Source organism: Triticum dicoccoides, chromosome 7A (assembly GCF_002162155.2).
Source record: "Triticum dicoccoides isolate Atlit2015 ecotype Zavitan chromosome 7A, WEW_v2.0, whole genome shotgun sequence".
Classification (NCBI taxonomy): Eukaryota; Viridiplantae; Streptophyta; class Magnoliopsida; order Poales; family Poaceae; genus Triticum; species Triticum dicoccoides.
In genome coordinates this window covers 453,876,333-453,900,485 of record NC_041392.1, presented here as the reverse complement: position 1 = coordinate 453,900,485, position 24,153 = coordinate 453,876,333, and positions in this window count along the sequence as shown.

Sequence of the window (24,153 nt, the reverse complement as noted above, 5' to 3'; positions counted from 1 at the left end):
CCATTCGATCCGTTCCATCCTTCTTCTTAACGAACAGGACGGGGCAAGCCCAAGGAGAGGAACTAGGACGGATGAAACCCTTTTTCAAGGACTCATCGAGTTGGTTCTTAAGCTCGGCTAGTTCTAAGGGTGCCATCTTGTAGGGTCTTCTAGAAATTGGAATGGTTCCTGGAACAAGGTCTATCACAAACTCGACATCCCTGTCAGGTGGAACACCTGGCAGTTCTTCTAGAAAGACATCCAGAAAGTCTCGGACTACCGGAATGTCCTCAAGGTCTGGAAGGGGGTTGGCATTTAAGGAGTAAAGCTGACGCTTGGCCACTCGAGTTAAGACATTGACTGTCTTGCCCGATGGGTGAGTAAGTTGAACGGTTCTAGTGGCACAATCGATCTTAGCATAATGATCTGACATCCAATCCATACCCAAGATGATGTTTATGTCTGTGGACTTGAGAGCTATTAATGATGCAAGGAAGACAATTCTATCGACAAGAATTTTGTTCCCATGGCTTACTCTAGAAGTTTGCCATTTGGAACCCGGAGTTTGAATTACCATGGAAGTGGGCATGTCACAGAATGTCGTGTTGTGCAATCGAGCATAGTTCTCGGATATAAATGAATGAGATGCTCCAATATCAAAAAGAATAGATGCCGGATGGCAGTTAACAAGGAGTGTACGAAGGACGACGTTGGGATCCTCATGAGCCTCCTCGGCTGAAACATAGTTGACATGGCCACGGGCAGTAGTGACCGGCTTGGAGTAGAATGTCTTTCCCCCGGGCTTACCACGGCCAACAGACTTTCCAGTTTGAATGGGGTTGTTGTTCTAGGGACACTCTCGACTATAGTGACCCGGCTCTCCACACTTAAAGCATGTCACCACAGTGGGGCGTGGAGCAGCATTAGCAGCGGGGCCACCATAGGGCTTGGGCGGTGCAAATTGCTGGTTGGGACGAGGCGCCTCAAAGGATGGCCTCGGGATGAACCTGGGTGGCAGTGCCGTGCTTGGAATCCACACCCAGCGCTTCTGAGTTCCAGAGCCGGATGAAGAGCCAAAATCACATGAGTGCTTGCGTGAAGCGTCATAATCAGTCTGGCCTGTCTCAGCACTGATGGCTTTATTGACCAACTTCTGAAAGGAGGTGCACTCGTGCAGACGAAGATCGCGGTGAAGCTCAGGGCTAAGTCCCTTGCGGAACCTTGCCTGCTTCTTAGCGTCAGTAGATACCTCTTCAGGGGCATAGCGTGCCAGATTCCCAAATTCACGACTATATGCATCCACAGTCAGTCTTCCTTGGGTGAAGTTGCAGAACTCCTCCCTCTTGCGATCCATGAGACCTTCCGGGATGTGATGCTCACGGAAAGCCTCACTGAATTCATCCCAAGTAGTGATTTGGCCGACCGGGCGCATAGCTTCGAAGTTTTCCCACCAAAGGCTAGCAGGGCCTTCGAGGTGATAGGCAGCATAAGTAACCTTGTCGGCTTCGGCTACATTGGCAGAACGTAGCTTGTGAGTGATGCTGCGAAGCCAGTCATCCGCGTCGAGGGGTTCGACAGAATGGTTAAACTTTGGTGGGTACAACTTGATGAAGTCATTGATTGACACCAAGTCATTTCGCGGATGGCGTGCAGTGTTCTGTTCAATCCGCTCAAGCAGGAGGTTAGTCTCACGCTTGTTTCTTTCCGCCTCCAGCATCACTTCGGCTAGAGAAGGCGGGTGAGGCAGATTTTCACCCCTAGCTGCACTGGCTTACCCCTGCTCCGAGGCAGCAGGGTTGCTGCATGTGTTGACCATCCTAGGAGAAAAACAATACAATGGTTTAGATAAGGATGGTTCAAACTTAGCAAGGAAGTGCAGAATGTAATGGATAACACGGAATGCAGAGATGTTCATCCGTATGTCATGGTAATATAAAACTGACATATATATACCATCGGTCATACACATCATACATAGTTTAGTACAAGCCCATGCTACAGTACAACTATGATGAAAGACGTTACATGTCATCGGAGGCATTCCAAGCTCCTATACATTATTTGTCTACACCTTCGGAATTGACTACACGCCAAGTCATATTCCGCAAGTCACGCAGGACAGTGGAGATACAACTATTACAATACTAGTGATACTACTAGTAACTCAGACAGCTCCGTAGTAGTCCTCATAGAAGTCACCTCCATAGCCTGGAAGTTCAACGTGACCATCCGGGAACAGACGGTCCTGAGGAGCCTGTGGACCATAGGGGCTAGGATGAGGTCTTGGACCAACAAACGGTGGCCTGCGGGGACCACGGGGTGGGGTGATGCCTCCCACATCACGCCAATCCACCATGTCTGGCAGAGCTGATCTCACAGGATACAGATCCCTTGTATCCATACATCCAGCTTGCACCGCAGGTGCAAACCGAGTCAATGTGGCCCAATGATCAGCACGGGTATTGAAAAGCTCCAGCCTCAAGGCCCGATTCTCTCGGTCCTTATCTTCGAGCATCTCAGCAGTGGTACGAGTTAATGAGTCCTCCTGAGTGGAGTCAGCATAGATAGCCTGAAGATACCCTTGCGCTCCCGGAAGTGAAGTTGGCATGTAATGGAAGTCGGTGTTCCGAAGCAGGCCAGTCCGGACTCGCATAATGGTCATCATGGAATAGGCAGCATCCTGCACAGCCATCTCAACAGTAACCCCGAGTCCATAGGAATAGTGAAGGGGCTCGATAGATCCAGGATAAGAAGGAAATATCCTGACGATGCAGAAATATTGGCTTTGATTAAAGTCGCGGAATTGCTCTTCAACGGTGTATTCGGGATACCAACGGTAACCCGTCTCGATCATTACCCGGACTAACATAGCAGTATGACCGGGCACGTCGAGGCACCGGGTCAGGCGAACCACTTGGTTTTGAGCACGGTTGGCCATCTGAAAGCACAACCACAATGCAAAGACATCAGAATTTCTAGGGAAAATTGGACAGCATAACAGCTGTAAATGCTCAGAAAAAGATTTGAGACATCCACAACAGTTCGCAATACCACTCAACAACATCATATCAAGGTTCTGATCCAATTAGCAACATACTAAGAATAGTAGAAACTGAACTAGGACTTGTAACAACAATCCTATAAGCTACTACAGATTAGTAACACGTGAACCTGATAGAAGAAGAGAGCCTAGTCCTTAACCCATGTTGAATGAGAAGAGAATGACTCAGATCAGAGGCATAGGGTAAAGGAGTAAAAGAGCCTTACGTTCCCTCCCACAATCAATTCCCCTACATATAACTAAGCATTTCTAGACTCGACATCGACCAGTTTGGCTCAACGAACCTACAGGCAGTCCGGCTCTGATGCCAACACTGTCAGGACCCCGATTCCAAGCCACATCGATCTAGCCGGTAACACCTCATATCACTTTGCGGCCTCACGCACGGTATCCCACGGGTGTCGCCTTACTATGGCCCGGGACCGTTTGCGCCTTTTGGCTCACGTATATGATAGTGTCGCTAGCATCCATATGACAGAGAACCCGGGCCGACATGGCTAGTCGTGAACCCAAAGCGACACAGACCTATGGAGACAGGCATACATGAATCACATCGAGCATGTCGGTCATCAGCGAGTGATTCCGGGCTGTAGCACTGGGCTAACAGGACTCTGGGGAACCCGGGCTGTAGCAGGCTAGGCAGGACTCCAGAAGTCACCGCGTGACATTTCCCCAAAGGGATAGACATAGGAACAAAGTGAAACACATGCCGGCCAGTCAAGTGTCCTGAACAGTAGTGCTGGGCTAGCAGGACTCCGGTGTAACGGGCTGTAGCGGACTACTATGGCTCAAGGAACACTAGACTACATTTCCCCATAAGAAAGGCTGCCAAGGATAAACAACTAGATTGTCGGATCCCACTCATACCAAGCATTTCAATCATACACACAATATGCCCGATATGAGTACATACAACATGGCATCACAACAAAACTCTACAACTCAAGTACTTTATTTAAAGGCTCCAGGGAGCCATACATAACATGTTCATACAGATAGGGGTCACATGACCCGACACTCAAGTCATACAAACATACAAGCACATGCGGAAGCAACTAGTCTGAGTACAGACTCTAGAAAGAAAGAAGGCTTCTCGAAGCCTGTCTATCTACATAGGGCCCTCCATGGCCAGGATCACCACCTGCATGGCTAGTCACTCGTTGATGTCAAGGTCTATGTAGAACCCATTGGAGGGGGCGGTGTTGTCGTCTGAAAACAGTAATTAAGCAAACATGAGTACAAAGGTACTCAGCAAGTCTTACATCAGAACCTACTATACATGCTTATTCTCAAGAAGGTGGTGGGGTTAATGCAGCAAGCCAGCTTTGACTCTTGGCTAAGCTATCCTACGGAACTCCACCAGTAAAATAGTTTTCGCACACGAGTCCACTACTCACCAACACAATACTCCACCGGGGATCCTCCCTCGTCATCCTACGAGAGGGACATCCTCGGTACTCACACTTATCTTGAGTCTTTTAGTAGTATCCATTAACTTGTCTATGAACTGTATAGGCAACCAAGTAGTCCTTTACTGCGGACGTGGCTATTCGAATAGTTTTATACCCTGCAGGGGTGTACTTCTTCATACACGCTTTCACCACTTACCGCTGTTTACACGACATGTACTCGGCAACCTTCAAGCGGAAGCCCAGCAAGGGTGTCGGCCATGGCCTACCTAAACACTTAAGTCTCTAGTCCAGGTTTATCGCCTATCCAGGTTCCATCCGCAGGGAGTCCGGCCGAGGTTTCCACACACGGCCCCGAAGGATGTGAACAGGGTTCCCGAGACACCAAACGGGTGACTCGGTACACCGTGCCACGGTGTATCTACCGCAACATAGCCCACCCCTAGGGTCAGCGCTACGCACTACCGCCAACACATAACCTACAAACACCAGAAACTATTTGCAACTCCTGGACAGAGTACTAGGGTGATTAAGAAGCCGAGAGGGTCCATTGGTTTCGGGCCCAATGTACGGTAGTAACTGCATCTTAAATCACACATACAGATCTCAGTTCTTATGGACGGCCTCAATGAAACAACCCACCATGTACTCCTACATGGCCTCTCATCGATACCTTTACCAAAACATGTTCAACACATCCCTCACATTATCGGCATAAGCATTTCACTCTAGCCCATCACCCAGATGAACCAGACCTGACACAACTCTAAGCATAGCAGGCATATCAAGGTAGGAATCACATACATGGCTCAATCAACTCCTACACATGCTAGTGGGTTTCATCTAGTTACTGTGGCAGTGACAGGTCATGCAGAGGATAAGGGTTCAACTACCATAGCACACAGCAGTTTGAATCGCGTTGTCTTAATGCAATAAACAAGAGCAAAAGCGAGAACATGGGTTTGTATCGGAATGATCAATGGGTTGCTTGCCTGATGGAGTTGTAGAGGGATACTGCCCTTCAGTTGTGTACTCGTGAATATCCTCGGAGGCAGAACCTACCACGAAGAACACATCGGAACACAATCAACACATGACGATATGCAACAATATGATGCATGCTATGACATGGCAATATGAATGTCTCTTGGCCTAATGCAAGCTATAACAGAAAGGAATGTGCTTATTTGAATCAAAGATTCAACTATTAGCTTATTAAACATGGCTTTAATAGTGCATTTCCTTATTCTGCTTAAACAGCAAGGTAAACTTGTTTTGTCATGCATGAAACCATTACAGATGGATAGATTGAATTTTTCTGATCATTTTTCATATATAAATCTTTGCATTTGGAGCTATGGGTGATTTTCTATGATTTTTAGAAGTTTTGACTATTTTCTGGAATTTCCTGTATAAGAATAATTCCAGTAATTTAATTACTGCGTCAGCATTATGTCAGGGTGACGTCAGTGGTCAACGGGGACGTCCAGGTCAAACCTGACTGGTGGGTCCCGCGTGTCACTAGTTAATTAAGCTAATTATTTTTAATTAAAACTAATCTGATTTAGTTAACAGAGGGGGCCCACTTATCATTGACTCAGGGGAGTCAAACTGGGGTCAAACCCCTGGTCAGCGGGGCTAATCCCGCCGGTGACTCGACGCCAGCGAGGCTCGAGACGGTGGCGCGGCTCGGAAAACGCCCACAGGGCACGGGCGAGGCCGTTCTTGGGCTCGTTGGAGAGCTCTTGCAGGCGCGCATCTAGTGGTGGTGGAGGCCGGGCCTATGGTGGCTGGAGACAACGACGGTGAGCTCCAAGGCAGCGGCCGGAGTTCGGGCGGGGTTGGTTTCGAGGCTACGGTGCACGGGAGAAGGAGCTGGTGGTGGCTACGGGTTCCTGGTGCTGCGCTGAGAACAACGGCGAGCTTGGCCTCAAGCCACTGTGGCTCTGGCCACGACGGCGCCATGGACGGCAGCGGGGAGCTCTCGGGTGCGGTGAAAATGGCGGCTACAGAGGCCAAACGAGCACGGGAGCTAGGGGAAAAGGAAGACGAGCTCACAGCGGGGTTGGAGAGGGGGTCAGCGAGCTCGGGGAGGTCCTAACGGCGGCGAATCGACCGGAGATGGCTCGGGTGCCCGAGGTTGAAGACGAGGGCGAAGACGGCGTTCGACGGCGTTTGGGGTCGCGTGGGTCGGCGGAGAGGTCCAGGGCAACGAGGCGGAGCTATTGGGCTCGTCGGAGGGGCGAGGGGGTGGCTCTGGTGGCAACTACGGCGATCGGTGGCGAGGAACGCGCTCGGCCATCGCGGGGAAGAGTGAGGGAGACGAGGGGGAGAGTGAGGGAGGATGAGAGGGGAACATGGGGTCGCGTGGCACCCCTAGACGTCTCCGGGACGTCGGCAGAAGCAGGAGGTGGCCGGCGTGTGGCCGCGGACGCCGACCACGTGCTCCGCGTCCTTCTCGCGGGAGGAGGACGACGACTGGTAGCCAGTCGGCTGGGCCGAGCCAGGTGGGCTGGGCCAGCACAGGTAAGGCCCAGGTAGCTTCCCTCTCTCTCTTTTTTTATTTGTTTCTGTTTTTCTAATTAACTACAACAGTTGGGCTTTAAATAAAATACTAAACGTTTCCAAAAATCGTGAAAATAATTGTGGGCTCTGTTTAGAATATTTCCAACAGCAAACATTTATTTCCAGAATTATTTGAGCATTTAAATTATTCTATAGCATTTAAATGCCCAAATTCAAATACTTATGATTTAATTCAATGACCTTCTATTGACCTAGAAAATTGTGCACCAATTTTGCCAGAGGTTTTAATCCAAGACAAAGAGGGTGAACTTTTTAGAAGGGCATTTTAGGTTCATTGAAAATAATTTTAGTAAACCCTAGTTGTTTCTAGGGGGTGTTGGGGGTTTCTGCTTTCCCCATTTCAAATTTAAGAGAGATTTAAACATGATGCACACTCTAATGCTTGAACTAGCTAGGGTGTGACATTTGCTTGGAGAGTCTTTTATGATTTGAGTATTTTCTTGTTAGTCTACACAATCATCCTTGCTTTACACACCTTTTGAGAGAGCCATACATGATTTGGAATTTGATAGATTACTACAGACTGTTCTGTTTTTGATAGATTCTGTTTTTCGTGTGTTGTTTGCTTATTTTGATGAATCTATGGCTAGTAAAATAGTTTATAAACCATAGAGAAGTTGGAATACAGTAGGTTTAACACCAATATAAATAAAGAATGGGTTCATTACAGTACCTTGAAGTGGTCTTTTGTTTTCTTTCGCTAACGGAGCTCCCGAGGTTTCCTAATTTAAGTTTTGTGTTGTGAAGTTTTCATGTTTTGGGTAAAGATTTGATGGATTATGGAACAAGGAGTTGAAAGAGCCTAAGCTTGGGGATGCCCATGGCACCCCCAAGCTAATCTAAGGACACCTAAAAGCCAAAGCTTGGGGATGCCCCGGAAGGCATCCCCTCTTTCGTCTACTTCTATCGGCAACTTTACTTTGAGCTATATTTTTATTCACCACATGATATGTGTTTTGCTTGTTGCGTCTTGTATTATTTGAGTCTTTATTTGTTAGTTTACCACAATCATCCTTGTTGTACACACCTTTTGATAGAGCCATACATGATTTGGAATTTTTTAGAATACTCTATGTGCTTCACTTATATCATTTGAGTTATATAGTTTTGCTCTAGTACTTCACTGATATCATTTAGAGCACGGTGGTGGAATTGTTTTATAGAAACTATTGATCTCTCATGCTTCACTTAGATAATTTTGAGAGTCTTAAATAGCATGGTAATTTTCTTAAATAATCCTAATATGCTTGGTATTCAAGAATAGTAAAAACTTTCTTATGAGTGTGTTGAATGCTATGAGAAGTTTGATGCTTGATAATTGTTTTGAGATATGAATATGGTGATATTAAAGTTGTGCTAGTTGAGTAGTTGTGAATTTGAGAATTACTTGTGTTAAGGTTTGTGATTCCCGTAGCATGCACGTATGGTGAACCGTTATGTGATGATGTCGGAGCATGATTTATTTATTGATTGTCTTCCTTATGAGTGGCGGTCGGGGACGAGCGATGGTCTTTTCCTACCAATCTATCCCCCTAGGAGCATGCGCGTAATACTTCGCTTGGATAACTTGTAGATTTTTGCACTAAGTATATGAGTTCTTTATGAATAATGTTGAGTCCATGGATTATATGCACTTTTCTTCCTTCCACCATTGCTAGCCTCTCTAATACCGTGCACCTTTCGCCGGTATCATACACCCACCATATACCTTCGTCAAAACAGCCACCATACCTACCTATTATGGCATTTCCATAGCCATTCCGAGATATATTGCCATACAACTTTCCACCGTTACGTTTATTATGACACACTCCATCATTGTCATATTGCTTAGCATGATCATGTAGTTGACATCGTATTTGTGGCAAAGCCACCGTTCATAATTCTTTCATACATGTCACTCATGAGTCATTGCATATCCCGGTACACCACCGGAGGCATTCATATAGAGTCATATTTTGTTCTAAGTATCGAGTTGTAATTGTTGAGTTGTAAGAAAATAAAAGTGTGATGATCATCATTATTAGAGCATTGTCCCAGTGAGGAAAGGATGATGGAGACTATGATTCCCCCACAAGTCGGGATGAGACTTCGGACGAAAAAATAAAGAAAAGAGAAAGAAAAGAGGCCATAAAAAAAGAGAACAGGCCCAAATAAAAAAATGAGAGCAAAAGAGAGAAGGGGCAATGCTACTATCCTTTTACCACACTTGTGCTTCAAAGTAGCACCATGTCTTCATAGTAGAGAGTCTCTCATTTCGTCACTTTCATATACTAGTGGGAATTTTCATTATAGAACTTGGCTTGTATATTCCAATGATGGGCTTCCTCAAAATGCCCTAGGTCTTCGTGAGCAAGCAAGTTGGATGCATACCCACTTAGTTTCTTTTTGAGCTTTCATATACTTACAGCTCTAGTGCATCCGTTGCATGGCAATCCCTACTCACTCACATTGATATCTATTGATGGGCATCTCCATAGCCCGTTGATACGCCTAGTTGATGTGAAACTATCTTCTCCATTTTTGTCTTCTCCACAACCACCATTCTGTTCCACTAATAGTGCTATATCCATGGCTCACGCTCATGTATTGCGTGAAGATTGAAAAAGTTTGAGAATGTCAAAAGTATGAAACAATTGCTTGGCTTGTCATCGGGGTTGTGCATGATTTAAATACTTTGTGTGGTGAAGATAGAGCATAGCCAGACTATATGATTTTGTAGGGATAACTTTCTTTGGCCGTGTTATTTTGAGAACACATGATTGCTTTGTTAGTATGCTTGAAGTATTATTATTTTTATGTCAATATTAAACTTTTATCTTGAATCTTTCGGATCTGAATATTCATACCACAAGTAAGATGAATTACACTAAAATTATGCCAAGTAGCATTCCACATCAAAAATTCTGTTTTTATCATTTACCTACTCGAGGACGAGCAGGAATTAAGCTTGGGGATGCTTGATACGTCTCCAACGTATCTATAATTTTTGATTGCTCCATGCTATACTATCTAGTGTTTTGGACATTATTGGGCTTTATTATCCACTTTTATATTATTTTGGGGACTAACCTATTAACCGGAGGCCCAGCCCAGAATTGTTGTTTTTTTTGCCTATTTTAGGGTTTTGAAGAAAAGGAATATCAAACGGAGTCCAAACGGAATGAAACCTTCGGGAACGTGATTTTCTCACCGAACATGATCCAGGAGACTTGGACCCTACGTCAAGAAACAAAGGAGGAGGCCACGAGGTAGGGGCGCGCCTACCCCCCCCCCCAGGTGCGCCCTCCACCCTCGTGGGGCCCCTGTTGCTCCACCGACATACTCCTTCCTCCTATATATACCTATGTACCCCCAAACGATCAAATACGGAGCCAAAACCCTAATTCCACCACCGTAACTTCCTGTATCCACGAGATCCCATCTTGGGGCCTGTTTCGGAGCTCCGCCGGAGGGGGCATCCATCACGGAGGGCTTCTACATCAACACCATAGCCTCTCCGATGAAGTGTGAGTAGTTGACCTCAGACCTTCGGGTCCATAGTTATTAGCTAGATGGCTTCTTCTCTCTTTTTGGATCTCAATACAATGTTCTCCCCCTCTCTTGTGGATATCTATTCAATGTAATCTTCTTTTTGTGGTGTATTTGTTCAGACTGGTGAATTGTGGGTTTATGATCAAGATTATCTATGAATAATATTTGAATCTTCTCTGAATTCTTTTATGTATGATTGGTTATCTTTGCAAGTCTCTTTGAATTATCAGTTTGGTTTGGCCAACTAGATTGATCTTTCTTGCAATGGGAGAAGTGCTTAGCTTTGGGTTCAATCTTACGGTGTCCTTTCCCAGTGACAGTAGGGGCAGCAAGGCACGTATTGTATTGTTGCCGTCGAGGATAACAAGATGGGTTTTTTATCATATTGCATGAATTTATCCCTCTACATCATGTCATCTTGCTTAAGGCGTTACTCTGTTTTCATGAACTTAATACTCTAGATGCATGCTGGATAGCGGTCGATGAGTGGAGTAATAGTAGTAGATGCAGGCAGGAGTCGGATGCCTATATACATGATCATACCTAGATATTCTCATAACTATGCTCAATTCTATCAATTGCTCAACAGTAATTCGTTCACCCACCGTAAGATACTTATCCTCTTGAGAGAAGCCACTAGTGAAACCTATGGCCCCCGGGTCTATCTTCATCATATTAATCTTCCAATACTTAGTTATTTCCTTTGCTTTTTTACTTTGCTTTTATTTTACTTTGCATCTTTATCATAAAAATACCAAAAATATTATCTTATCATATCTATCAGATCTCACTCTCGTAAGTGACCGTGAAGGGATTGACAACCCCTTATCGTTTTGGTTGCGAGGAGTCATTTGTTTTGTGCAGGTACTAGGGACGCGCGCGCAACCTCTGGATTGATACCTTGGTTCTCAAAAACTGAGGGAAATACTTACGCTACTTTGCTGCATCATCCTTTCCTCTTCAAGGAAATCCAACGCAGTGGTCAAGAGGTAGCACACTACCGCTCGACCACCGCCCATGGGGGTGACTCCCCTCTGGTCCAAGGCGGTTGTTGAGCGGTAGGGAAGCGTTTGGTTCGGTTATTCCCAATGACCGGTAGTACCGTTGCGGTGCCCGGTTGTACCGCGTGCTAGGGTTTCAGCAGCATACCCGTGATTCCTGGTTGTACCAGGGAGAAGAGCGGTTGTATCGCTGCAGTGTAAAAACTGATGTAACGGTTGGATCTCAGGGTTTCCTATATAAAGGGGGTTCTTCCACCTACCCTCTTCACCTCTTGCCTCCCTCTCTCCACCATTAATGCCCTTCAAGATTTCTTGCTCGATGTCTCTCTCTAGCCAATCAAACTTGTTGATTTGCTAGGGATTGAAGGAGGAGACCTAGATCTACACTTCCACCAATGGATATTTGATTCCCCCATACTTTCTTATGTGGATTTTGTTACTCTTGGGTGTTTGAGCACCCTAGATGGTTGAGGTCACCTTGAATCCATATTCCATTGTGGTGAAGCTCCGTGGTTTCGTTGGGAGCCTCCAATTCGGTTGTGGAGAGAGCCCCAACCTTGTTTGTAAAGGTATTGCTTCCGTGTTCACGGGCACCAATAGTGGAATCATGGCATCTCGCATTGTGTGAGGGCGTGAGGAGAATACGGTGGCCCTAGTGGCTTCTTGGGGAGCATTGTGCCTCCACACCGCTCCAAAGGAGACGTACTTCCTCTCAAAGGGAAGGAACTTCGGTAACACATCCTCGTCTCCATCGGTTCCACTCTTGGTCATCTCTTACCTTTACTTGTGCAGCCTTATATTGTGTGAGAAGTGACTTAATAGTTTCTCTCATGAAAATATTATCAGACTAACATATTTGATGGTGTTATATTCAATATGCATGTACATGCGTAGTCTAATAAGAGTTATTTTGCATGGAAAAAGGGGAAATATTTAGTTTGATAATGTAGGATCGAAAGTATGTCTAGAGGGGGTGATTAGACTACTTGACCAAATAAAAATCTAGCCTTTTCCCAATTTTAAGTCTTGGCAGATTTTAGCAGCTTAGCATTAGTCAAGCAATCAACCTACACATGCAAGTCTAAGAGTATAGCAGTGGAATGTAAAACATTGCACATGAAGGTAAAGGGAGGAGTTTGGAGGGAGGAAATGCAATGTAGACATGGAGATTTTTGGCGTGGTTCCGATAGGTGGTGCTATCGTACATCCGCGTTGATGGAGACTTCAGGTAACGGTTGCGCGAGTCCATGGAGGGCTCCACCCACGAAGGGTCCACGAAGAAGCAACCATGTCTATCCCACTATGGCCATCGCCCACGAAGGTCTTGCCTCACTAGGGTAGATCTTCACAAAGTAGGCGATCTCCTTGCCCGTACAAACTACTTGGTTCAACTCCACAATCTTTAAGGAGGCTCCCAAGTGACACCTACCCTAGGTAGATAGCTTCATCATTAGCCCCTGAATGGTTCAGGGTTCGAGTGGATAAGGAGTTGAAAATACTTCCGACTCAATTTTTACGCTTCGGAAGCGTCTTGTTAGGATCAACGAACAACATGATGGCTTCGACTTCTTTTTCAGTCGTCTTGATCCATTCTTAGTTTGTCGAATGAACTTTTTCTGGTAAGTTCTGAGTGTTGATATGAAAGAAATCTTTAGTCTGACAGGTTGCTCTGCAGTTCCCGGATCTTACGGGATTCAATTTTTTGGGAAACGCGCGGGACGGAGGAGGCCGCAGTAATTGGGATGGATTAGGCAGGGGCGCCTCGATCACCGCGCCGCCTTTTTCGCCATGTACCGAGCGGGCGAAAGTTGCGCGATTTGACATGATTGCCCCGGCCCAGTCGTCGGTCAATCGGAAATGACTCCATATAAGACGTCGGGCTGGGGGATTTTGCACAGTGCGCCTCAGATTCTCCTTCTTCCTCCTCTGCTCCTCCACTGCTCCCGTCTCCACTCTCGGCGCCACCGCCCACCTCGAGCCCATTCCGCCGTAATGGGGAAGGACAAGACCGCCACCCAGGAGCGTACGAAGAAAGCGACAGCAAAGGCGAAGGGGAAGAAGACGAGCCAGGGCGGGTCATCGTCGAGATCTGCTCTGCCGCGCGGCTGGATCCAGGGTGACTGGATCCGGTCGACCATCGTGAAGGAGGACATGGAGGATCTGGTGGACGGAGGACTGATTGCCCATGAATCCTGGCGGCTTCCGGGGGACGAGACTGAGCCGCATGCACAAGAGGGTGAGTGTGTCCTGCTTGCCATCCATGTCGACCATGAATTTTCCTTGCCTCCCCATCCTTTCTTCCGAGGGTTTCTGAATTTCTTCGGGGCTCAACTTCATCACTTCTCCCCCAACACTATCACATATCTAGCTGCCTATGTCTCCATGTGCGAGAATTTTCTGGGATGTCGACCACATTGGGGTCTGTTCAAGCACATTTTCACCTGCCGCTCCGAGTCGGTAAAGAAAGCCAATCTGAGTGATGAGAGGACACATGTGATTCAGATGTGTGGGGGTTTAGGGATCCAAATGAGAAACAAAAGCACTTTCCCTGCCATGATTCTTCCCGATTCCGGCAGGGGGTGGCAGTCGACCTGGTTCTACTGTAAGGATGAACCGACTCCTGGCCAGTCGACTGGTCTCCCTCCGTATTCCACTGACCGAGTAGAGAAGCCTTCTTCGTTGAGAGTGACTCCAAAGGAGAAAGAGGAGGTTGCTATGTTGGTCGAGCGAGTGGTACAACTTGTCCGTGATGGCGTGACCGGTATGGATTTACTAGAATCTTTCATGTGTCGACGCATTCAACCTCTCCAAGCTCGTGACCACCCAATGTGGTTGTACTCGGGCGTTGAGGACACCACTCAGATCCATCCGGAAGCAGTCAGTGCAGAGACGATGGAGTTATGGCTGCAAGGCATCACTGGGAATAAGGACAACCCCATGGGGTCTAGAAGGGTTCTCCCACTCGACAACACCACTTAGCCAGACAAGGTTTGTTTCTTTCCTTCTGAGTATGTTTTGCTCTGACATGCGTTACCTTTGGAGATTGACAAATATCCACTCGACTCTATCCTTTGCAGACCTTCACTGAACTGTACTTGATGCCCAACGGAGAACAAGAGCAAGAGGGAGAGGTGAGTGGGGGTGACAGTGGCGACTGGCACTCAGACAGGGATGGGGACAAGGAGAGCGAAGACTCAAGCAGTGGCGAGGAAGTTGACTCTCCGCCTCGGACAGAGAGGCGCTCCAAGCAGAGGCAGGACCCAGCAAGAACTCAGGGCAAAACGACTCCTCTGACTGGTCAGCCTTTAAAGCGCACTCGGACGACTTCCCCTATGCTGACTGAGAAGGCTCCAAAGTAGCAAAAAGTTGCAGAACCAAAGCCTCGGAAGACCCTGCCCAAGATCAAGATCAATGTCCCTGTCGCTTCTGTGTAAGTGTCTTGCATCTACTTTTCAATCGAGGATTTGTGTTGTCGACTCTCTTTCTCATTTGTCCGAGTGAATGTTGAAACTTGCAGAGCTGCTACTTCTGGGACTTCTGCTTACAAGGATGGTGATGAGGATGTAGAAGACATGGTCACTTCTAACCCGGGTATGACTTTTGCAAACTTGTCTTTGTTTTCTCAGCCATCTTGTTGACCGACTGAATTCCGACGACTAACTCTTTTTGCAGCTCCTCCCCATGTCATTGATCTTCTGGATGACGACGAGGATGTGCCGCTGAGGCCCAGGAGGAATAAGAAGGCATCAACTGGCAAGACGTCCCAATCGGTGCCGGTGGCGGAGCCAGTGATTCAACAGCCTGAATATGTGACTCGAGCTTCTATTACTTTCGTTGCTCCAGTATTGAGTGAACGCCCCACATCATCGACCGCACTAGTGCTTGCTTCAACTATCCAGCCCCATGCCCCGGAACTTCAAGCTGTCGTGACTGAACCGTCAACCCCGTTCTTCACTACTCATCATGTTCCAGAAGACCAGGCAGGTGCCACTGCAAAAGCCATACGCCAAGCTAGCATAATGATGGAGCGGGTGAAGGTGGTGCATGAAAACAGTTAGGCTGCTTATGACGCCGGCGCGGCCCTTCGAGCCAATGTCCAGGTAAGTTGGCTTCTGATACGTCTCCAATGTACCTATAATTTTTTATTGTTCCATGCTATTATATTATCAACCTTGGATGCTTTATATGCATTTATATGTTATTTTATATGATTTTTGGGACTAACCTATTAACCTAGAGCCGAGTGCCAGTTTATGTTTTTTCCTTGTTTTAGAGTATCACAGAAAAGGAAAATCAAATGGAGTCCAATTGACCTGAAACTTCACGGAACTTATTTCTGGACCAGAAGAAGCCCACGGAGTATCAGAGTTGGACCAGGAGAGTCCCGGGCTGCCCACGAGGGTGGGGGGCGCGCCCACCCCCTGGGCGCCCCTTGCCTCATGGACAGCCCGGAGGTCCACCGACGTACTTCTTCCTCCCATATATACCCATATACCCTAAACACTTTGGGGAGCACAATAGATCGGGAGTTCCACCGCCAGAAGCCTTCGTAGTCACCGAAAACCAATCTAGACCCATTCCGGCACCCTGCCGGAGGGGCGAATCCCTCTCCGGTGGCTATCTTCATCATCCTGGTGCTCTCCATGATGAGGAGGGAGTAGTTCTCCCTCAGGGCTGAGGGTATGTACCAGTAGCTATGTGTTTGATCTCTCTCTCTCTCGTGTTCTTGAGGTGATACGATCTTGATGTATCACGAGCTTTGCTATTATAGTTGGATTTTATGATGTTTCTCCCCCTCTACTCTCTTGTAATGGATTGAGTTTTCCCTTTGAAGTAATCTTATCGGATTGAGTCTTTAAGGATTTGAGAACACTTGATGTATGTCTTGCGTGGGATACCCGTGGTGACAATGGGGTATTCTATTGATCCACTTGATGTATGTTTTGGTGATCAACTTGCGGGTTCCGCCCATGAACCTATGCATAGGGGTTGGCACACGTTTTCGTCTTGACTCTCCGGTAGAAACTTTGGGGAACTCTTTGAAGTTCTTTGTGTTGGTTGAATAGATGAATCTGAGATTGTGTGATGCATATCGTATAATCATACCCACGGATACTTGAGGTGACATTAGGGTTTTGGTTGATTTGTGTCTTAAGGTGTTATTCTAGTACGAACTCTAGGGCTGTTTGTGACACTTATAGGAATAGCCCAACGGATTGATTGGAAAGAATAACTTTGAGGTGGTTTCGTACCCTACCATAATCTCTTCGTTTGTTTTCCGCTATTAGTGACTTTGGAGTGACTCTTTGTTGCATGTCGAGGGATAGTTATATGATCCAATTATGTTATTATTGTTGAGAGAACTTGCACTAGTGAAAGTATGAACCCTAGGCCTTGTTTCAACGCATTGCAATACCGTTTGTGCTCACTTTTATCATCAGTTGCCTTGCTCTTTTTATAATTTCAGATTACAAAAACCTATATCTACTATCCATATACCACTTGTATCACCATCTCTTTGCCGAACTAGTGCACCTATACAATTTACCATTGTATTGGGTGTGTTGGGGACACAAGAGACTCTTTGTTATTTGGTTGCAGGGTTGCTTGAGAGAGACCATCTTCATCCTACGCCTCTTGAGCGAAATTTGCTACTGTCCTACAAACCTAAGCACTTGGAGGCCCAACAACGTCTACAAGAAGAAGGTTGTGTAGTATACATCAAGCTCTTTTCTAGCACCGTTGCCGGGGAGGTTAGCGCTTGATGGTATATCTTTAGATCTTGCAATCGAATCTTTTTGTTTCTTGTTTTATCACTAGTTTAGTTTATAAAAAGAAAATTACAAAAAAATGGAATTAAGTTTGCCTCATACGCTTCATCTTGTCAATATCTTTCGTGAGTATGATGGAAAGGAAAATTTATCCAAAGTGTTAGAAGAAGAATACATTAAAATGTTTGGCACTAAATCTTTGAATGATGAGGATGATTGCAATGTTGTTAGTATGAATTCCTTGAATATCCATGATGCTAATGATATGCAAAGCCACAAGCTTGGGGAAGCTATGTTTGATGAAGATGATATTTTTTGTCCCCCAAGTTTTGATGAGCAAATTTATTATGATGAAATCATGCCTCCTATCTATGATGATTATTGTGATGACACGTATGCTTTAAAGAATAATGATAACAATGAAACTTGTCATCTTGATTTCAATTTTCAATCCCATGATAGTTATTTTATTGAGTTTGCTCCCACTACTATTCATGAGAAGAAATTTGCTTATGTGGAGAGTAATAAAAATTCTATGCTTGTAGATCATGAAAAGAATTCTTTATGTGATGGTTATATTGTTGAATTCATTCATGATGCTACTGAAAATTATTATGAGGGAGGAATATATGCTTGTAGGAATTGCAATAATATCAAGTTTCCTCTCTATGTGCTGAAAATCTTGAAGTTATCCTTGTTTTACCTTCCTATGCAAGTTGATTCTTGTTCCCACAAGTTGTTTGCTCACAAAATCCCTATGCATAGGAAGTGGGTTAGACTTAAATGTGCTAGTCATATTCTTCATGATGCTCTCTTTATGTTTAAATTCTTATCTTTTATGTGAGCATCATTGAAATCATCATGCCTAGCTAGGGGCATTAAACAATAGCGCTTGTTGGGAGGCAACCCAATTTTATTTTTGTTCTTTACTTTTTGCTCATGTTTAGTAATAAATAATTCATCTAGACTCTGTTTAGATGTGGTTTTATGTCTTTAATTAGTGTTTGTGCCAAGTAGAACCTTTGGGAAGACTTGTGGAAAGTCTTTGCGATCTTGCTGTAAAAAATAGAAACTTTAGCGCTCACGAGAATTGCTGCCATTTTTTACTGGAGAGTGCTATTTAGTTAATTCTTTCTGAAGATGATTAATAGACAAATTACTCAGGTCCACCAATTTATTTGAGAATTTTATGAGTTCCAGAAGTATATGTTTGATACAGATTACTACAGACTTTTCTGTTTTTGACATATTCTGTTTTCTATGTGTTGTTTGCTTATTTTGATGAATCTATGAGTAGTATCGGAGGGTATGAACCATAGAGAATATGGAATAAAGTAGATATTACACCAATATGAATTTATAATGAGTTCATTACAGTACCTTATGATGATGATATGCTTTCTTATACTAACGGAGCTTACGAGTTTTATGTTAAGTTTTGTGTTGTGAAGTTTTCAAGTTTTGGGTAAAGATTCGATGGACTATGGAATAAGGAGTGGCAAGAGCCTAAGCTTCAGGATGCCCAAGGCACCCCAAGGTAATATTCAAGGACAACCAAGAGCCTAAGCTTGGGGATGCCCCGGAAGGCATCCCCTCTTTCGTCTTCGTTCATCGGTAACTTTACTTGGAGCTATATTTTTATTCGCCACATGATATGTGTTTTGCTTGGAGCATCATTTTATTTAATTTTGTTTTGCTTCCTGTTTGAATAAAATACCAAGATCTTAAATTATTAAATGTTAGAGAGTCTTCATATAGTTGCATAATTGTTTGACTACTGATTAATCTTCACTTATATCTTTCGGAGTAGTTTGTCGTTTGCTCTAGTGCTTCACTTATATCTTTTTAGAGCACGGTGGTGGTTTTATTTTGAAGAATTAGATGAACTCTCGTGCTTCACTTATATTATTTTGAGAGTCTTTAGAACATCATGGTAGTTTTCTTTGGTTATGAAACTAGTCCTATTATGATGGGCATCCAAGAGGGATATAATAAAAACTTTCATATAGAGTGCATTGAATACTATGAGAAGTTTGATACTTGATGATTGTTTTGAGATATGAGGATGGTAATATTAGAGTCATGCTAGTTGAGTAGTTGTGAATTTGATAAATACTTGTGTTGAAGTTTGTGATTCCCGTAGCATGCACGTATGGTGAACCGTTATGTGATGAAGTCGGAGCATGATTTATTTATTGATTGTCTTCCTTATGAGTGGTGGTCGGGGACGAGCGATGGTCTTTTCCTACCAATCTATCCCCCTAGGAGCATGCGCATAGTACTTTGTTTCGATAACTAATAGATTTTTGCAATAAGTTTGTAAGTTCTTTATGACTAATGTTGAGTCCATGGATTATACGCACTCTCACCCTTCCACCATTGCTAGCCTCTCTAGTACGGTGCAACTTTCGCCGGTACCATAAAACCACCATATACCTTCCTCAAAACAGCCACCATACCTACCTATTATGGCATTTCCATAGCCATTCCGAGATATATTGCCATGCAACTTTCCACCGTTCCTTTTATTATGAAACGCTTCATCATTGTCATATTGTGTTGCATGATCATGTAGTTGACATCGTATTTGTGGCAAAGCCACCGTTCATAATTCTTTCATACATGTCACTCATGAATCATTGCACATCCCGGTACACCGCCGGAGGCATTCATATAGAGTCATATTTTGTTCTAAGTATCGAGTTGTAATTCTTGAGTTGTAAGTAAATAAAAGTGTGATGATCATCATTATTAGAGCATTGTCCCAGTGAGGAAAGGATGATGGAGACTATGATTCCCCCCACAAGTTGGGATGAGACTCCGGACGAAAAAGAAAAAAAGAGAAAAAAGACGCCATAAAAACAGAAAAGGCCCAAATAAAAAAATAAAATGAAAAATGAAAAATGAAAAAAATGAGAGAAAAAGAGAGAAGGGACAATGCTACTATCCTTTTACCACACTTGTGCTTCAAAGTAGCACCATGATCTTCATGATAGAGAGTCTCCTATGTTGTCACTTTCATATACTAGTGGGAATCTTTCATTATAGAACTTGGCTTGTATATTCCAATGATGGGCTTCCTCAAAATGCCCTAGGTCTTCGTGAGCAAGCGAGTTGGATGCACACCCACTAGTTTCTTTTGTTGAGATTTCATACATTTATAGCTCTAGTGCATTCGTTGCATGGCAATCCCTACTCACTCACGTTGATATCTATTGATGGGCATCTCCATAGCCCGTTGATACACCTAGTTGATGTTAAACTATCTTCTCCCTTTTTGTCTTCTCCACAACCACCATTCTATTCCACCTATAGTGCTATGTCCATGGCTCACGCTCATATATTGCGTGAAGATTGAAAAAGTTTGAGAACATCAAAAGTATGAAACAATTGCTTGGCTTGTCATCGGGGTTGTGCATGATTTGAATACGTTGTTTGGTGAAGATGGAGCATAGCCAGACTATTTGATTTTGTAGGGATAACTTTCTTTGGCCATGTTATTTTGAAGAGACATAATTGCTTAGTTAGTATGCTTGAAGTATTATTATTTCTTTGTCAATATTAAACTTTTGTCTTGAATCTTATGAATCTGAATATTCTTGCCACATTAAAGAAGAATTACTTAGAGAAATATGTTGGGTAGCATTCCACATCAGAAATTCTGTTTTTATCATTTACCTACTCGAGGACGAGCAGGAATTAAGCTTGGGGATGCTGATACGTCTCCAACGTATCTATAATTTTTGATTGTTCCATGCTATTATATTATCAACCTTGGATGTTTTATATGCATTTATATGCTATTTTATATGATTTCTGGGACTAGCCTATTAACCTAGAGCCCAGTGCCAGTTTCTGGTTTTTCCTTGTTTTAGAGTATCACAGAAAAGGAAAATCAAACGGAGTCCAATTGACCTGAAACTTCATGGGACTTATTTTTGAACTAGAAGAAGTCAACGGAGTATCGGAGTTGCACCAGGAGAGTCCCGGGCTGCCCACGACGATGGGGGCGCACCCACCCCCCTGGGCGCGCCCCCTGCCTCGTGAACAGCCCGGAGGTCCACCGACGTACTTCTTCCTCCCATATATACCCATATACCCTAAAAACTTTGGGGAGCACAATAAATCGGGAGTTCCGCCGCCAGAAGCCTCCGTAGCCACCAAAAACCAATCTAGACCCGTTCCGGCACCCTGCCGGAGGGGGAATCCCCCTTCGGTGGCTATCTTCATCATCCCGGTGCTCTCCATGACGAGGAGGGAGTAGTTCTCCCTCGGGGCTGAGGGTATGTACCAGTAGCTATGTGTTTGATCTCTCTCTCTCTCTCTCTCTCTCGTGTTCTTGAGGTGATACAATCTTGATCTATCGTGAGCTTTGCTATTATAGTTGGATCTTATGATGTTTCTCCCCCTCTACTCTCATGTAATGGATTGAGTTTTCCCTTTGAAGTTATCTTATCGGATTGATTCTTTAAAGATTTGAGACCACTTGATGTATGTCTTGCGTGGGATACCTGTGGTGACAGTGGGGTATTCTATTGATCCACTTGATTTATGTTTTGGTGATCAACTTGCGGGTTCCGCCCATGAACCTATGCATAGGGGTTGGCACACGTTTTCGTCTTGACTCTCCGGTAGAAACTTTGTGGCACTCTTTGAAGTTCTTTGTATTGGTTGAATAGATGAATCTGAGATTGTGTGATGCATATCGTATAATCATACCCACGGATACTTGAGGTGATATTGGAGTATCTAGGTGACATTAGGGTTTTGGTTGATTTGTGTCTTAAGGTGTTATTCTAATACAAACTCTAGGGATGTTTGTGACACTTATAGGAATAGCCCAACGGATTGATTGGAAAGAATAACTTTGAGGTGGTTTCGTACCCTACCATAATCTCTTCGTTTGTTTCCGCTATTAGTGACGTTGGAGTGACTCTTTGTTGCATGTCGAGGGATAGTTATATGATCCAATTATGTTATTATTGTTGAGAGAACTTGCACTAGTGAAAGTATGAACCCTAGGCCTTGTTTCAACGCATCGCAATACCATTTGTACTCACTTTTATCATCATTTTCCTTGCTGTTTTTATAATTTCATATTACAAAAACCTATATCTACTATCCATATACCACTTGTATCACCATCTCTTCGCCGAACTAGTGCACCTATACAATTTACCATCGTATTGGGTGTGTTGGGGACACAAGAGACTCTTTGTTATTTGGTTGCAGGGTTGCTTGAGAGATACCATCTTCATCCTATGCCTCTTGAGCGAAATTTGCTACTGTCCTACAAACCTCTGTACTTGGAGGCCCAACAACGTCTACAAGAAGAAGGTTGTGTAGTATACATCAAGCTCTTTTCTGGCGCCGTTGCCGGGGAGGTTAGCGCTTGATAGTATATCTTTAGATCTTGCAATCGAATCTTTTTGTTTCTTGTTTTATCACTAGTTTAGTTTATAAAAATAAAATTACAAAAAAATGGAATTAAGTTTGCCTCATACACTTCATCTTGTCAATATCTTTCATGAGTATGATGGAAAGGAAAATTTATCCAAAGTGTTAGAAGAAGAATGCATTAAAATGTTTGGCACTAAATCTTTGAATGATGAGCATGATTGCAATGTTGTTAGTATGAATTCCTTGAATATCCATGATGCTAATGATATGCAAAGCCACAAGCTTGGGGAAGTTATGTTTGATGAAGATGATATTTTTTGTCCCCCAAGTTTTGATGAGCAAATTTATTATGATGAAATCATGCCTCCTATCTATGATGATTATTGTGATGACACGTATGCTTTAAAGAATAATGATAACAATGAAACTTGTCATCTTGATTTCAATTTTCAATCCCATGATATTTATTTTATTGAGTTTGCTCCCACTACTATTCATGAGAAGAAATTTGCTTATGTGGAGAGTAATAAAAATTCTATGCTTGTAGATCATGAAAATAATGCTTTATGTGATGGTTATATTGTTTAATTCATTCATGATGCTACTGAAAATTATTATGAGGGAGGAATATATGCTTGTAGGAATTGCAATAATATCAAGTTTCCTCTTATGTGCTGAAAATCTTGAAGTTATCCTTGTTTTACCTTCCTATGCAAGTTGATTCTTGTTCCCACAAGTTGTTTGCTCAAAAAATCCCTATAAATAGGAAGTGGGTTAGACTTAAATGTGCTAGTCATATTCTTCATGATGCTCTCTTTATGTTTAAATTCTTATCTTTTATGTGAGCATCATTGAAATCATCATGCCTAGCTAGGGGCATTAAACAATAGCGCTTGTTGGGAGGCAACCCAATTTTATTTTTGTTCTTTACTTTTTGATCCTGTTTAGTAATAAATAATTCATCTAGCCTCTGTTTAGATGTGGTTTTATGTCTTTAATTAGTGTTTGTGCCAAGTAGAACCTTTGGGAAGACTAGGGGAAAGTCTTTGCGATCTTGCTGTAAAAAACAGAAACTTTAGCGCTCACGAGAATTGCTGCCATTTTTTACTAGAGAGTGCTATTTAGTTAATTCTTTTTGCAGATTATTAATAGACAAATTACTCAGGTCCACCAATTTATTTGAGAATTTTATGAGTTCCAGAAGTATACGTTTGATACAGATTACTACAGACTTTTCTGTTTTTGACATATTATGTTTTCTATGTGTTGTTTGCTTATTTTGATGAATCTATGAGTAGTATCGGAGGGTATGAACCATAGAGAAGATGGAATAAAGTAGATATTACACGAATATGAATTTATAATGAGTTCATCACAGTACCTTATGATGGTGATCTGCTTTCTTATACTAA